This window comes from Mauremys reevesii, linkage group 1 (genome assembly GCF_016161935.1).
Source record: "Mauremys reevesii isolate NIE-2019 linkage group 1, ASM1616193v1, whole genome shotgun sequence".
Lineage (NCBI taxonomy): Eukaryota > Metazoa > Chordata > Testudines > Geoemydidae > Mauremys > Mauremys reevesii.
In genome coordinates, this window is record NC_052623.1 from 268,936,149 (window position 1) to 268,951,442 (window position 15,294).

The following is a 15,294-nucleotide window of genomic DNA, read 5'->3' on the forward strand; positions in this document are numbered from 1 at the left end:
CAGCCAAAATCTATCACTTGGGCAACACAGCTGTTGTTTGCTGGATACCTAGGTAGATGAGGTGTGAATGTAAATACAATCTGGTCCTGAAGTCTTTCCTCCCAGCTCATCACTAGCTGTCAGGGAGAGCTCATTTAGACTTCGCTTACAAATCATCATTTGAAATTATTAGATTGGCCAACATCACCGAAATGAATGCACTGACATTGTCATAAAAACCAACAGAAGCTAGTCTATGTTCATACTTTTCAAATCTATTATACTTTTTCAGATACATGTATTTTATCATACACTGTATATGCTTTTAAAGTGTGTATTAATGTTTCAATTTCAATTCAAATTTCCAAACAATCACTAAACTGGCAACACTGCATGTAACTAGTTCACAAACCTATGGGGGGAGGGGAGGGGAGTGTGAGGAAATCCCTGCACTCATTAAGAGTTAGATCAAGAATTAGATAGAAGGGAAAGCTGCACTTTAATCACTAGACCTTTCCCTCTGTGGCTTACAGCTCAGCTGATGCTATAGCTGTCCTTCTCCTTTTGCAGCCTGGCTGCTGAGAGGTCAATGAAGATGTGAGGAGCAGGAAAACCACTGGGGACAACAGTTCTGGTTTACAACAGAAATCTCTCTCTCTTTCTCCTCACTGCCTCTGTCTCTCTCTCTTCTCTTCTCCCACTGGGCCAGACTGCGCCTTCAGGCACAGCCGGACAAGCCTGGCAAAGCCTCTCTTCCCTGGAGTCCTATCACTGCTCCCCCTCCTCGTCTCTTCTGCTGGTAGAAGAGAGAAATCTTCCTAAGGAGCCTTTGTTTGTACACCCTGACCAGGACTTTGGAACAATCACAGGTCCCTAAAGAACCTATCGTTAAGGAGTCATGATAGCTTTAACCAGAGTATTATGGGATGGCATGATGTTCCACCCCCTCCCTTACTTTCTGTTTTAGAAAACTTTTAATGGGGGTAGGGGTTGTTTCTCACTGCCTTGACCTACTCAGTTGTGATTCAGTTAAATAAAACAGCAGGTGCCCAGCCTGCAGCCCTCTGAGTAGATGTAGTTTTGTTGCACCGACTGGTCCCTTTACAGAAGAACCCACTGCCAGTTTTACCCCGAGCCTGGTGCCAGCCAGGCCAGGATTTGTGAGTTGGTTCCTAGCTGTATAAACACTCATAGAGCTCAAACTGCTAGTGCTCACTAGTGCATCTCAGAGCTTCTATTTGCAGAGCTTCTCATTAACTGAGGCAGGAAGGGCTCAGGGTGAAAGCCTAGGGAGGGTAGCTGGAGGGCTGGACAACACAGAGGTTTTGCAGCCACCCAGATGAGACCCAGCTGAAAATTCTTAGAAAGGAAGAGAGGTATCAGAGGCAATGAGTAGCCCCTGCTGATTGGACAGAAGAAGGAGTTTTATGGTGGAAAAGGCAAGAGAGTTGAGGAGTAAGGAAAGGGCGTATCAGAGGAGAGTGGCTGGCTAGGTAAAGCTTGTCTGTTGTTGCTGATCTTTTGTAGGCTAGTATGGTTCTTGGAATAGGGCTGTTGCCTGAACAGCATTACTCTGAGAGCAGCTCAGAGATAAGATGTGCCCCATCTAAAAACCTCAAGCTCTGCTGTGAACAATTTCTACCAACTAAGCCAGGGCACCTGTCCTTGTGGTCAACCACTTCTAGAAGTATTAAACCTCCTGCCAGCATGCTGGGAGATAGCTTCAGTACAAACTCAGAGGCTGCACAATGTTTCCTGGGGCTTGTTTCCACATACATCCAGTGGAGATAGTAACAGTGGCTCCAAAGTTTAGCTCTGCCCCCTCAGTTATGGTTTTTAGGTTTGGAAGGTGTTAGGGGAGGGGGGAAGTGGGTGACACCCGAGTATACATCAGCTTTAGGAAACACAGCAGAAACTCATGTCCTCTAGCCAACTTTTTGCTGTTGCTGCTTTACTCCACGCACTCTTCACTGGAACAAAGCTGGCCTTCATCTGCCCTTTCATGAGGTGATTTCATTTGAGACCTAACTTAATCTTTGCATCCTCGTCTCCCCATTAATTACAGGATTAAAAGAAAGCTGCACCAATGTGACTTTGAGCCTTAAAATATTTTTTTTTAAAAGAAAGGAAATAAATCATGAGTCAGCAGCATTTTTTATTTAGATCTGAATTCCAAACATTGGAATGTTGAGTATTAATGTATGTCTGATTATGCAAAACCTCCATTATGTCTGTAATGAACATTACATTCTGCCACTGAGGCTATATTCAGTAATGGCATATATCTTTCTTTTGTTTTTTTAGATGCACGATTGAAAGTTATGGTTGCTATGGCAATAAGACTGTTACCAGAGGAGGGAGCTAAAGGTAAGTGTGTGTGTGTGTGCGCGCACGCACTGGGGGAGGGATGGGTTTGCTGGCTGCTGGTCATGATTCCCCAGTGTTGCTTTCTCTCCTTTCCACCTACTGAGGTACACTGTGAGTCTCCACCCCTAGGACTGAAATGTGTAGTGCACACCCAGCTACTTTATTTTCTAAGTCAATCTAGTATTGAGATTGTCAGCTGCCCTTGGAGACTGAACTCCTCTATTATTCACAAATGGGTAAAGTATGGGCAGCGGGTATAAGAGCTTCCCAGACGCTGCCTGTCTGGGCAAGACAGAAGGTCAGTTTCTGTGGCCCACTGGATCTTGGTCTGTCTGCTCAGACTGCCACAGGAACCAATCAGTGCCAATTCCAGTAATGTTTTTTGTGACATGGGCACCTGTCCCGCTGGGAACTGGCCTGAGAGACCCCTCAGCTGCTGTCTCACCGGTCGCTGAACAGCATTCAAAACTTCCAGCCACTACCAGCCTAGAGGTTGGAACTGGTGACCTAAGGCACAGGGGAAGGACCCCAGCTTCCCAGTCACTCAGTCCCCTTCTCCAGTTTTTGCTTTTGGTTTGGAGCACTTGCCCCCTCAAGGAACTGGAGAAAGCCCTAGATTCCTAGAAACTGTCTCTGCTGGTGAAGTCTTCCAGGGTTTGTCTATACAGGGGTAAAAGTTCCATGGCATGGCCACAGCTGGTCCAAGTCAGCTGATTCAGGGCTTAGCCAATCTTCAGGGTCTTGCAGGTTGTTCCCATTAGGAGGAGAAATCAATGATGGAGTCAGGTATGTCTTTGATGTGATCCTATTTATTTAAGAAGAATGCACACAAGTCTTGTTTCCGGGAACACAGCAAGAATCAAACAGAAGAGTTTCCTTGCTTATCATTTCAAGTCTCTTTTTCCAGCCAAAAAGCTGTTTGAGTTTTCTCTCAGGGTCCTGCTACAAGTACTTCTCTGCCTGTCCTTGGCTTTCTGCTGTCTTCTCTGCCTGCTTCTGTGGTGTTTCTGGCTGCATCTACACCCTGTTGTGTGCATGCTGCACACACAAGTGAACACACACAGCTCCACCAAAACAGTACCCAACCCAACCCTCTGCATTTGCTACTAGCCCCCGGCGAAACTCCTCCGTTTGAGTAGCTCAGCTCCTGACCGGCCTTGCATGGGGCTGGCATTCTGGGCAGTGTGTCTTTGTGGTCCAGTTATCTTACTCCAAAAGCAGCTTCATTGCTTCTTACATTTATCCCGAATGAAGAGCGGCTCTTACATCCACCAGCAACAATGAGATTTCGCCCAACCCCCAATGTGCTAACATTTTGCACCTATGTAGAACCCCAGGCCAGGTTCTGAGCTCAGTGGCTCAGGGCCAGTTGAGTTGCTCTGGATTTACCCCAGTGTAGCTGTGGTTAGAATCAAGCACTCAGTCGCTTCTTCCTTTTTATTTAATTTTTTGGTGCAAATTTTCCTCAGGAGATCTCGTCGCTAATTCATTTTGTATCCTTCTTTGGTTAAAAATAGCCGCAAGTGTTTTGAAAGGGCGTCTCTCTCTCTGTCCTCCCCTGTCACATTTCATGTGATTTCCCGAGCTTGCTCCTTGCCTGCATGCAGCTCATGGAAGGAGAAGCTGCTTTAATGTGAGCGGACCTTCCCCTCTCATGGGGAGGGGGAAGGGCGGGATAAATGACTGGGCTTGCAGGGGTACTGCCATCCACGCTTCCCTCTCCTCTCCTCTCAAGGAAGGCCTTTCAAAACCACCCGCAGTTAGACCACTGCCCCTCAGAAGGGCCCCCCTTCCATCAGTCGCCACCGAAAACTGGTTTGCTCACCAGTGATTTCAGATCCAGGGGGAAATCAGGGGAACTGCAGATCCTGCAGCTGTGGTGACTGGAGAGCAGGCAGAATTGCTTGTTAGTTTTAAGGTAGGAGTTTGGGGGCGGGGGTGGGGAAGCAGGGTTACACTTGATGCCTGCATGCTTTTCTCAGCGGAGCTGCGGCTATAGTCTAATTAGAGAGAGGAAGTCCTTGGGGATGATGATCTTTAAGGCTAAAAGCCAGAGAATGCCGCAAAACAGAGCGGCCTCATCACCTGCTCAATCCAGTCATTATTTGGCCTTCCCCTTTTAGATGTTAAATATAATCCAAGCAGTGAAAGACAGAACAAACCTGCCAGATCATTCTCCCACTTCAGCCAGTGCAGTGCGGTTCTCTGAAATATATTCTCGGGTTGCCTTATCCAGCCAGTAGGGCCCAAGCAATGTGGGTTTCCTCATTTCCCTTGGGGATGATTCCCAGCGTTACCAAGTGTGCCTGACCTCTAGCCTACATTTCTTTTTGCTTAATTTCATCCCAGCACTCCCAGTTACGGCCCCTCAGACCCCTCTGAGAAATTCCTCCCCTTTGTAGCCTCTTATTCCTCCTCACTATAGCAGGTTTTGCAAACTACTGCATAGATTTTTATTTCTTTCTCCTGATGGGGCCAGGAAAGCTGGATTGGTTTTACCTCCGAGAAGCCCCTGCTTTGAATTTCTCACTTTACCCCCTTTCTTGCTTATCGGGTGGTCATCAGTCTCTTCCACGATAGCTTAATCCAGGCCAGGATTTAAGGAAATCCTGTGTTGTGACATTGGGAAGTGCAAGTTGTGTTGGTTACTCTGGGAGCAAGAAAACCTGAGAGAACTAGAGGTTGTGCCCATGTCCAGAAGCCTCGGTAAAAAATTGCCCTTCCAGCTCATGACACCTGAGTCCTGTCTCTTGTCCCCCATGGAGCATTAGACTGATGATGGCTTCAACATTGTATCTGAGGAGAGCTTCTCTCGGGAGATCCTTCTCTCGTGGTTTCTGAGGTGGCTAGAAGAGGGATGGGGGAAATGCTGCAGGGCATTGCGAGACTGGGGTGTCGCTGAGCACATGGCCTCTTTTGCAGCCAGGCTGTGGGGTGAAAGAGAATAGGAAGTAAACCTAGGTAACCTGAACATTAGTACAGAGGTCGACGTGGATTAACCCAATGTGTGTCCTCCTGGTGAGAAAGGGTTGCTGACTTCAAACACTAGGGGAGGGAGGCTGGGTGGTGCAGGGGCTTGGTTATGCAATAAGGAGCCTTTCATCTCTAGGATAGTGGTTTAATTCTAGCCGAGGTCAATCGAGATGCGAAGTCATAACCTGCAGGTTGTTGCTTGGTAGCAGTCTGTGTAAAATAATGTTGGCATCAGGCCAGCTTTTGGGGGATGGGTCACAAAACTTGTCATCCCATGGGAATGTGAGTAGGACCATCAGCGTAGTCAAGAAGCGAAGAGACCAGTGCATATAAAGTCCTCTCTCACCCTGCAGCTCAGGGGTGAGGTGTATGGGTGGAGAGGAGGGCAGTGTGCATAGGAAACTGGCATTGTTTCCTGTGCTGGGAATAAATACAGGCCTGGAGACACCATGGGCAGCTGTCAGTCTGGCCCTTTCACTGGCACAAAATTCACTGCGAGAAAATGTCATCTGTTGAAACACAATTTCCCTGTGCAAATATTTGTGAGTAGTTAATGGAAGGTCGTGCAGCTGAGGGCTATGAAATTCAGGCTTGTCATCCTCTTTCATCTAGAGGAAGATCCAGTAAGCCCTCAAGTATCCTTTTCCTCCCCCAGTCCCCAGGCCACCTCAGTACGCTGCCTCCACAAAGATTCTCAGAGACTGTTCAGAGATGTTGATGCAGCAAATAGAAACTGTGTGACCATAATTTCAAATGAGCCAGTTGGGTATTTAAGGACAAGAGACGTTAGCAGGGGATAACCAGCTAAATCTAAGATGGTCCTAAATAGGCCCCAGGTAAGAACTGCAGCCTAATTTGTAGCCATCCTGAGGGGCACATAATAGTCTCAGCATGAGATTATATCTTGACATTTTGTGTCTTTGTACCATGCTGCTGCAGCAAGGCCCACTTCTAGTTTTGTCATACACTGTTGTGGCATCAAGAGGTATCCATGACCCTTCAGGTGTGCCAGGAGCTTTCAGGACCCAGGATTTCTCTGGGTCTGTCTATTTGTTGGGCTGAGTGGCAAATCCCTCTCCTTCCATCCCTCAGTGTCACTCTAATCAATGGGATGGAAGTGTCAGGAGGGATGTAGTGGGCAGATGAAATATCCACCTGTGTTGAGATCCTGATGTAACTGCAGGGTGTGGCGGGGAGCCCTTAGCCACGACATACTGCAAACGGGAAGTGGCATTTTGTAAATAATAAATTGGGCATTGGCTCCTTGATGTGTGCTGCTGGCATGCCTCGGCGAGAAGAGATGAATGCTGTGGCTCTGCATTGCAGTGTCACGGCACAGTTATTTTCTTTCCGGGTTATTAAGACAAGTAGGGAGTGCTCCTAACTCTGCCTGTTGTGGTGGAGGGGAGTGGAGAGTGGGTTTAGATGGGCCTGGGACTGCCTCAGCCCAACTGCTGGTTTTGCAGCAGGTGCAGAGGGAAATGTTGATTTCTACACAGTCACTGGCAGGCAGTGGCACTCCTACAATTTCTGAGATTTATATTGTGTCAGGCTGGATGTTTTTATAACTGGACGTTGCCTGCCTAAGACATTGCCTTTGTCTGCCTGAGAGCTTATCCCTTTTCTGGGCTCTGTGTGTGGAAAGCCCAATGAATCCACTCTGATCATCACAGGAAAAAATAATATACATTTTCTCCCAATACAGATGCACTCGTACCACACTGTTCCTTCAAAGCACACCAACAAAAGGATGGTCCATTATTTGTCTCTGTACATTCTTCCTCTCCTTTTAAAGAGTCTTCTATTGTATTTGTTGCCAGGGTCGAGGTGAAGAACTGCCTCTATTTCTTTGTTTGTTTGTTTTGGGGGAAAGTTTTCTAAGTAGAGATTTTATTCCTAGGATCTTTTCTGCCACAAAAGGACCCGTAAAGGCTCCCTTCATGCTGTGATTGGGTTCTAGTGACCTCTAATGGACAACTTTTAACAGCAAGCCAAGCCCATGAAACCAATAGCTGCCAGCTGCTGCTGAATTATCAGAGTTTCTAGCTGTTGTTGTTTCAACAGGGAATATATGGTATTGTGAGTGTGGCTTAAAGGTTTTATTGTCATGATTTTCAGATGGTCACATTACTTATGTGTGGCTTGTGTGTGTGTGTATTTATTGTGTGTATTTAGATTGCGTGTATCTGACTTTGTCTCCATCTTTTCTTATCCAGTGGGGGTTGGGGTCCTTACCCCCGTGACTGCTTGAGATGGGAGTATGGATTGAAAGCAAGCTAGCTTAAGGCTCAGTCTAGATAAGATGGAACTGATGTTGAACTGGAAGGTAGGACAGAGATCATATTGGCCCTTTTGATTTGAGGGGTTGCACCTGCTGTGCAGTACTAGAATTCATCACTTTGGTTTCTCGTCAAACCCACAGCTGTGTTTAGATGGCCAATTAGCTGGTGTGGCCAGGATGGCTTTTCATCAGCTATAGAGAGATTTGTCTTTCAGCCTTTTCTTACAGATGCAGTTCCTGCTCCCATCATCTGTGCCTTTAGCGCTTCGGGGGTTACACATTACAGTGCTGTCTCTGTGCAACTGGAAGTGGAAAGTGATGCAAAATACAGCTGCCTCACTTGATGAGCAGAGTAACTTTCTGGGACCTCATGACACCATCTGGACTGGCTTTCTGTTGGCTTATGAGTAGAACTTAAGGGGGTTGATTTTTACCTATAAATGACTTGAGACCTCCCTACTCGAGAGGCCTTTCCTCCTATGCCATGTTGCAGCAGCTGCTCAGCGGAGGCTCTCCCTGGGTATATACAGGAGGATGTTCTCCTGGAGTGCCCCTTGGCATTGGAGTGCCCCTTGGCATACTCACCTCCCTGGCTGATCTTGATGAGCTTTGCAAAGTGCCATGTTTTCCTCCAGGCAATTTGGGAAGGTCGGCGCATAAACGAGATTGGAGCAGAATGGGGTAGAGGTCAGTCTGATTATATATTATTTGATTAGGACTGGATTTTGTTAGTGAGGCCAATGGGGCTTTACTGTATTATCTAATTCTGTATGTGACTGTAAGGAGTGGTGGGGTTCTTAGAGAGCTAGAGAAGTGCCTTTTTGTTTTAAAAATGGAAGTAAATAAATACATTTCTAACCATACAGAAAGATCTTTCATGTCACAGTGCTCGTAGCCTAAGGAAGGGAACTCATTTGGCAGCCTACTCAGTAGTGCACTTCGACAGTGGTGTTTGTGTCCATGGGCCCTTTGCTGGCAAGTTATCTCTCTTCCTATGTCCTGTTGACACCCTTTAGAAGCAAGTAATCCTTACTTACAGCTTCACGATCAGATAGAGTATTTAGTCCCTGCCCCTCTTCCCCTTTGTGCCTTTTCATTTGCCTCTTGAAGCTCAGGGTTGGATTCAAATGGCTCGTAGGGTTGCCAGGTGTCTGGTTTTCGACTGGAACACCCAGTCGAAAAGGAACCCTAGTGGCTCCAGTCAGCACCACTGACTAGACCATAAAAAGTCCACTTGTCGGTGCAGCGGGGCTAAGGCAGGCTCCCTGGCTCTGTGCAGCTCCAGGAAGTGGCGACATGTCCCTGTGGCCCCTAGACACTGGCCCCACCCCGAGTGCCAGCTCCGCAGCTCCCATTGGCTGGGAGCCATGGCCAATGGGAACTGCGGGGGTGGTGCCTCCAGGTACGGGCAGCACACACCACACAGAGCCACATGGCCGCCCCTGCACCTAGGAGTTGGACATGTTGGCTGCTTATGGGAGCAGCATGGAGCCAAGGCAGGCAGGGAGCTTGTCTTAGCCACACTACGCTGCCGACTGGGAGCTGCCTAAGGTAAGCACTGCTTGGGTGGAGTCTGCACCTGCACCCCAATCCCCTGCCCTAGGTCAGAACCCCCTCCCACACCCAAACTCCCAGAGCCTGCACCCCTCCCGCATCCCAACCCTCAGCCCTGAGCCCTATCCCACACTCCAAACACCTCGGCCCCAGCCCGGAGCCACCTCCTGCATCCCAAACCCATCATCCTTGGCCCCACCCCACAGCCCACACCCTCAGCCAGAGCCCTCACCCCCTCCTATACCCCCAATCTCCAGCCTGGCGCCCCCTCCTGCACCCTGAACCCCTCATTTCTGGTCCCACTCCAGAGCCAGCACCCCCAGCTGGAGCCTTCACCCCGTCCCACACCCCAATCCCCGGCCCAGCCCAGTGAAAGTGAGTGAGGGTAGAAGCAGGGGAGTGGCTGGAATGAGTCGGGGCAGGGCTCTGAGAAGGGGTGGGGCCTTGGGGCAGGGTGTTCGGTTTTATGCAGTTAGAACTGCAATTAATACAAACAGTTGTGGAGAAGCTGTGCTGAGCCAATGGGTGTCTTCACTGATACTCAGGTGAGTGGCTTTGCTTCCAAGTTAGAACCTCCTGGCAGTGCGAGCCCACCTGGCACCCCAGCCTGTCTGTAATGTTTAAAATGGAATCCTATAATTTTGGACATTCTATTACATTAAAAGGTGGCAAATTTCAGGAAATACTTTTCACATAACACATACTTAGACCGTGGAACTCACTGGCACAGGAAGTCATCAAGGCCAAGAAATTAGCTAGATTCATTTGGAGTTGGCTCTTCTATGGATACCAAGAATATCCAGAGTTATAATGAATGATGAAAATGTTGGAAGGGATATTAAAGCCCATGCTTCAGGGACAATCTTTAACTGGAGACCAGGATGAAACCTAATGTTGGGGGGGTGGGGCAGATTATCCCACATCTGCCTACTGTGGGGTTCTTACACCTTCCTTTGAAACATCTGATTCTGGCTGCTGTCACAGACAGGATACTGGGCTAGGTGGACCCAGGGTCAGTTCTTCTGTGGCAATTTCTGTGTCGCTATTGTTTGCCGAGGACACATACGTCTTTCTTTGCTCTCACCCCATGGCTTCTCGAGGTCCCTCCCAGCCCTACATTTCTGTGATTTTTATGAGTCTAACACCGTTAGCCAGGTCCACAGGAAGATTACAGGAAATGGAAGGTCAATTGATCTGTGGCACAACTTCAGACTTCCAGTTCCAGAAGAATAAGCTGCTGACAGGATAAACAGCAACTGTCATGTTCTAAGCGGGAACTCCCAGTTGCTCATTTGTACACTTCCCCTTCTGTGTGCGGCCAGAGGTGTAGGTGGGTATCTTATCTGAGGTAATATCACTGCCTGCATTGATTCTCAGATCCCCACCAGGTATCCTGTGTTGTCTGCTTTAATAGGCTAGAAGCATTCTGTGAAATTGATACATTCTGGAAATTCAAAGAGCAACACAATGTACTAAGGGGTATAAAAATTGACTTGAGGGAAGATTAAAATAATTAAATATGTAGGGGCTCGGCCAAACAATTCCTTGGGGGGCAGATATGGTAATCGCCAGCAAGAGCTGAAGGAGATACATAGCAAGGAGGGAGAGCAATTGTTCTGGGTGGGATGAGTGGATATAACTTGGAGTGATGGAATGGGGCTGAGTTAAGAGAAATTGAGCCTGAATGTGAGGAAGAGATTAGCAGTTTGTTAGGCTGTGGATTAGTCTCCCAAGGGCTGAGACTGGAGAACAAATTGTAGTTCATCAGCCATTGTGGGGCAGGAGAAGGAAGGAGCTAGATGACTTGTGGGGTCTTTCCCACCAAGCTGTCTGGTTTGTTTGAAAGGTATCCCCCATGTTCCAACTGTAACCTCCCAATACAGAGCCCAGAGGGAGACTGCATACGACATTAACACAAAGGTGAGGAGAGTCTGTGAATTGGTAGGGATGGAGGGTGTCAAGGCTGATTCCCCACTCTGGCACTTCAAGTGCAGAAGGTGGGAACCTGCAAGGATTCTTAAAATTAATCCTGGCCACTCCAGGCTTATATTAAACTCCAAAGGTTACAGCTTCTCCCTGATCTTGGATCGGTAGATGCTGCCACCACCCAAGTGCAGAACCCCTTTGAGAACCCAGGAAGGCGCATTTGGGAATTCCTTCCTGTGGGGTACCCTCAAGCCCTTTCCCCCCACCCCCGAGGAAGAGCCGAGAGAGGAGTGGGGGAAAAAGAAATCAGCTGTTGCCACCAGCTAATTAAACAACATGTGCACAAACCTCTTAAAACACAAAAATCCAATTCTGGTCTTAAAAAAAGGTAAATGTTGTTGTTAAAAAAAAAAAAAGAAAGAAAATACATCTGGGAAACCAGGCTATTGCTAGATTTTAAAAGAGCAGCTACAAGGATTAAGCACCAAGAATAGCTTTCTTGAGGTCCAGCTTAATGGTTACAAGCAAAACAAAAGCACCTTGGCTTAACCACGAGATCTTGCATGATCTAAAAAATAAAATGGAGTCATATAAAAAATGGAAGCTAGGACAGATTACAAAGGATGAATATAGGCAAACAACACAGGAATGCAGGGGCAAGATTAGAAAGGCAAAGGCACAAAATGAGCTCAAACTAGCTATGGGAATAAAAAGAAACAAGAAGACTTTTTATCAATACATTAGAAGGAAGAGGAAGACCAAGGACAGGGTAGGCCCACTGCTCAATGAGGAGGGAGAAACAGTAACAGGAAACTTGGAAATGGCAGAGATGCTTAATGACTTCTTTGTTTCGGTCTTCACTGAGACGTCTGAAGGAATGCCTAACATAGTGAATGCTAATGGGAAAGGGGTAGGTTTAGAAGATAAAATAAAAAAAGAACAAGTTAAAAATCACTTAGAAAAGTTAGATGCCTGCAAGTCACCAGGGCCTGATGAAATGCATCCTAGAATACTCAAGGAGCTAATAGAGGAGGTATCTGAGCCTCTAGCTATTATCTTTGGAAAATCATGGGAGACGGGAGAGATTCCAGAGGACTGGAAAAGGGCAAATATAGTGCCCATCTATAAAAAGGGAAATAAAAACAACCCAGGAAACTACAGACCAGTTAGTTTAACTTCTGTGCCAGGGAAGATAATGGAGCAAGTAATTAAGGAAATCATCTGCAAACACTTGGAAGGTGGTAAGGTGATAGGGAATAGCCAGCATGGATTTGTAAAGAACAAATCATGTCAAACCAATCTGATAGCTTTCTTTGATAGGATAACAAGTCTTGTGGATAAGGGAGAAGCAGTGGATGTGGTATACCTAGACTTTAGTAAGGCATTTGATATGGTATCGCATGATATTCTTATCGATAAACTAGGCAAATACAATTTAGATGGGGCTACCATAAGGTGGGTGCATAACTGGCTGGATAACCGTACTCAGAGAGTAGTTATTAATGGTTCCCAATCCTGCTGGAAAGGTATAACAAGTGGGGTTCCGCAGGGGTCTGTTTTGGGACCGGCTCTGTTCAATATCTTCATCAATGATTTAGATGTTGACATAGAAAGTACGCTTATTAAGTTTGCAGATGATACCAAACTGGGAGGGATTGCAACTGCTTTGGAGGACAGGGTTATAATTCAAAATGATCTGGACAAATTGGAGAAATGGTCTGAGGTAAACCAGATGAAGTTTAACAACGACAAATTCAAAGTGCTCCACTTAGGAAGGAACAATCAGTTTCACACATACAGAATGGGAAGAGGCTGTCTAGGAAGGAGTACGGCAGAAAGGGATCTAGGGGTTATAGTGGACCACAAGCTAAATATGAGTCAACAGTGTGATGCTGTTGCAAAAAAAGCAAATGTGATTCTGGGATGCATTAACAGGTGTGTTGTGAGCAAGACATGAGAAGTCATTCTTCCGCTCTACTGTGCGCTGGTTAGGCCTCAACTGGAGTATTGTGTCCAGTTCTGGGCACTGCATTTCAAGAAAGATGTGGAGAAATTGGAGAGAGTCCAGAGAAGAGCAACAAGAATGATTAAAGGTCTTGAGAACATGACCTACGAAGGAAGGCTGAAAGAATTGGGTTTGTTTAGTTTGGAAAAGAGAAGACTGAGAGGGGACATGAGAGCAATTTTCAGGTATCTAAAAGGGTGTCATCAGGAGGAGGGAGAAAACTTGTTCACCTCAGCCTCTAAGGATAGAACAAGAAGCAATGGGCTTAAACTGCAGCAAGGGAGGTTTAGGTTGGACATTAGGAAAAAGTTCCTAACTGTCAGGGTGGTTAAACACTGGAATAAATTGCCTAGGGAGGTTGTGGAATCTCCATCTCTGGAGATATTTAAGAGTAGGTTAGATAAATGTCTATCAGGGATGATCTAGACAGTATTTGGTCCTGCCACGAGGGCAGGGGACTGGACTCGATAACCTCTCGAGGTCCCTTCCAGTCCTAGAGTCTATGAATCTATGAATTCACAATCCATAAAGAAATAAAAGGGATAAACCTAATCACGTCTTCCTAGACATTTCCTGATCTACTTACATATCTGGGCTTTTAAATGAGTAGTTTCTAGGTATGATACTGATGATTTTTTTATGGCCGAAGCTTCTTATAGTATAGCTGCTGCCCTGTCCGCCTCTCCCTGGGAGAACATCATCAGACAGACAAAAGGGGAGTATTTTCTCAATTTTAAAAAGTTCTAGCCTTCCCATTGGCTCTTTTGGCCAGGTGTCCACTCACTTCCTTTTACCTTTGCATAGCAGTGAGACTTTTTTAACTCTTTACAGGTAGGGCAATTAGAGAACAGCTACTAATAGGGATTTTATAGCTATTGGCTGGCAGGGTGTCTGTAAAAGGGAGCCACCCCCCTCTTCATTTATCACAGAGGGCCACACAAAAGTAGCTTAATACTAGCCTTTTCCTCCTTTAATTGCAAGGACTGTATTGTCTCCTGACCAACTGTCTCAAGACATAGTTGGAGATTTCTACCACTTTGATTTCAGCACCTTTTTGATGCTGGCAACTTTGATTTCTGCACCTCTTCACCTTTGAAGAATAAATAGGAATGTGAATTCAAACCAGTCAAATTTGCCTGGGCTAAATGGCTAACATGTCTGCAGATGTCATTTTAACTATGGAAAATAATCAGACTTTTGACACTCAGGTGTGTGTGATCGGGCGAGTGTGCACAAAGCTCCCTGCAGGCAGATTGTGAGCAATGCTGAGCAGTGTCAGTTGTGATCAGTACTGTGCTTGGATGGAAGAACTCCAGGGGAAACCCAGATGTTGCAGGAAGTAATACTGATGATTCAGTAGGTGGCTCTCTTCCATCTGAGTCAGCAGTGACAGTGCCCTGACATGGTTCTTGGAACTGTCGTGAATTTAGCGTATGACTTCCCTGAAGAGTTAGCACAGGCACAGTGCAATGCCCTAGCTCAGAGGTCCCCACGCTATGGGGCGCACCCCCCATGGAGGAATGCTGGGGCAGGGGCAGTGCGGCTGGGGCCTCCAGGAGGTGGGGACGGAGCACCAACAAGCTCTGCTCCTGGCCTCAGCTGCCAGCCCCACGCCCAGAGCCCTAGCTGCCAGCCTCGATCCCTGGCCAAGGCGGCGCTCCCAGCCCCGGCTGTGGCCCCAGCCTCTGCTCCCTTACCCCATCCGCATCCCCCCTCCCAGAGCTGCTACTCTGCTCCTGGCCCTAACTCGGGGTGTGGGGGGGGGGGCGGGTATGAAGTAAAAACTTTGAGGCCTGCTGCCCTAGCTTTGTCAGGCCCAGGCACTTCAGCAACGGGTCCCAGGGCGGAAGGACCCCCCCCAATCGCTGAATTGCCACTGAAGACCCAGAGCGGAAGAAGCTCCCAGGCCCTGTGAGAGTTTTCCAGGGCTCCTGGAGCGAGTGAAGGACCCCACTCCAGGGGCCCCAAAAAACTCTCATGGGGGGCCCCTGTGGGGCCCAGGGTCTGGGGCAAATTGCCCCACTTGTCCCCCCCTCTGGGAGCACCTGGCTGGTGGGGGGAGGCACGTCTCCCTGCTGCAGCAGCTCTGGGATTGGTGCCACAGGATAGGCACCCCTCCCCCGGCAGGTCCAGGCCAGGGCTGGGTTTGGGCCGGGGGAGGGGATCTGTGGCAAGTTGGAGCCAGGGAAGAGATGAGGCAGCGGGTCCA

General features: G+C 47.6%; 1 protein-coding gene across 2 annotated transcripts in view; it reads left to right on the forward strand.

Annotated features, from left to right (window-relative positions):
• The first annotated feature begins 1,377 nt into the window (after positions 1–1,377).
• GRAP2 (GRB2 related adaptor protein 2) overlaps positions 1,378–15,294 on the forward strand; it is a 142,659-nt gene continuing 128,742 nt past the window's right edge. For both annotated transcript variants that reach the window (XM_039499323.1, XM_039499346.1), the window contains exons 1-2: positions 1,378–1,472; positions 2,284–2,346. The gene's annotated coding sequence lies outside the window, so the exon portion shown is untranslated. The remainder of the gene's footprint in view (positions 1,473–2,283; positions 2,347–15,294) is intronic.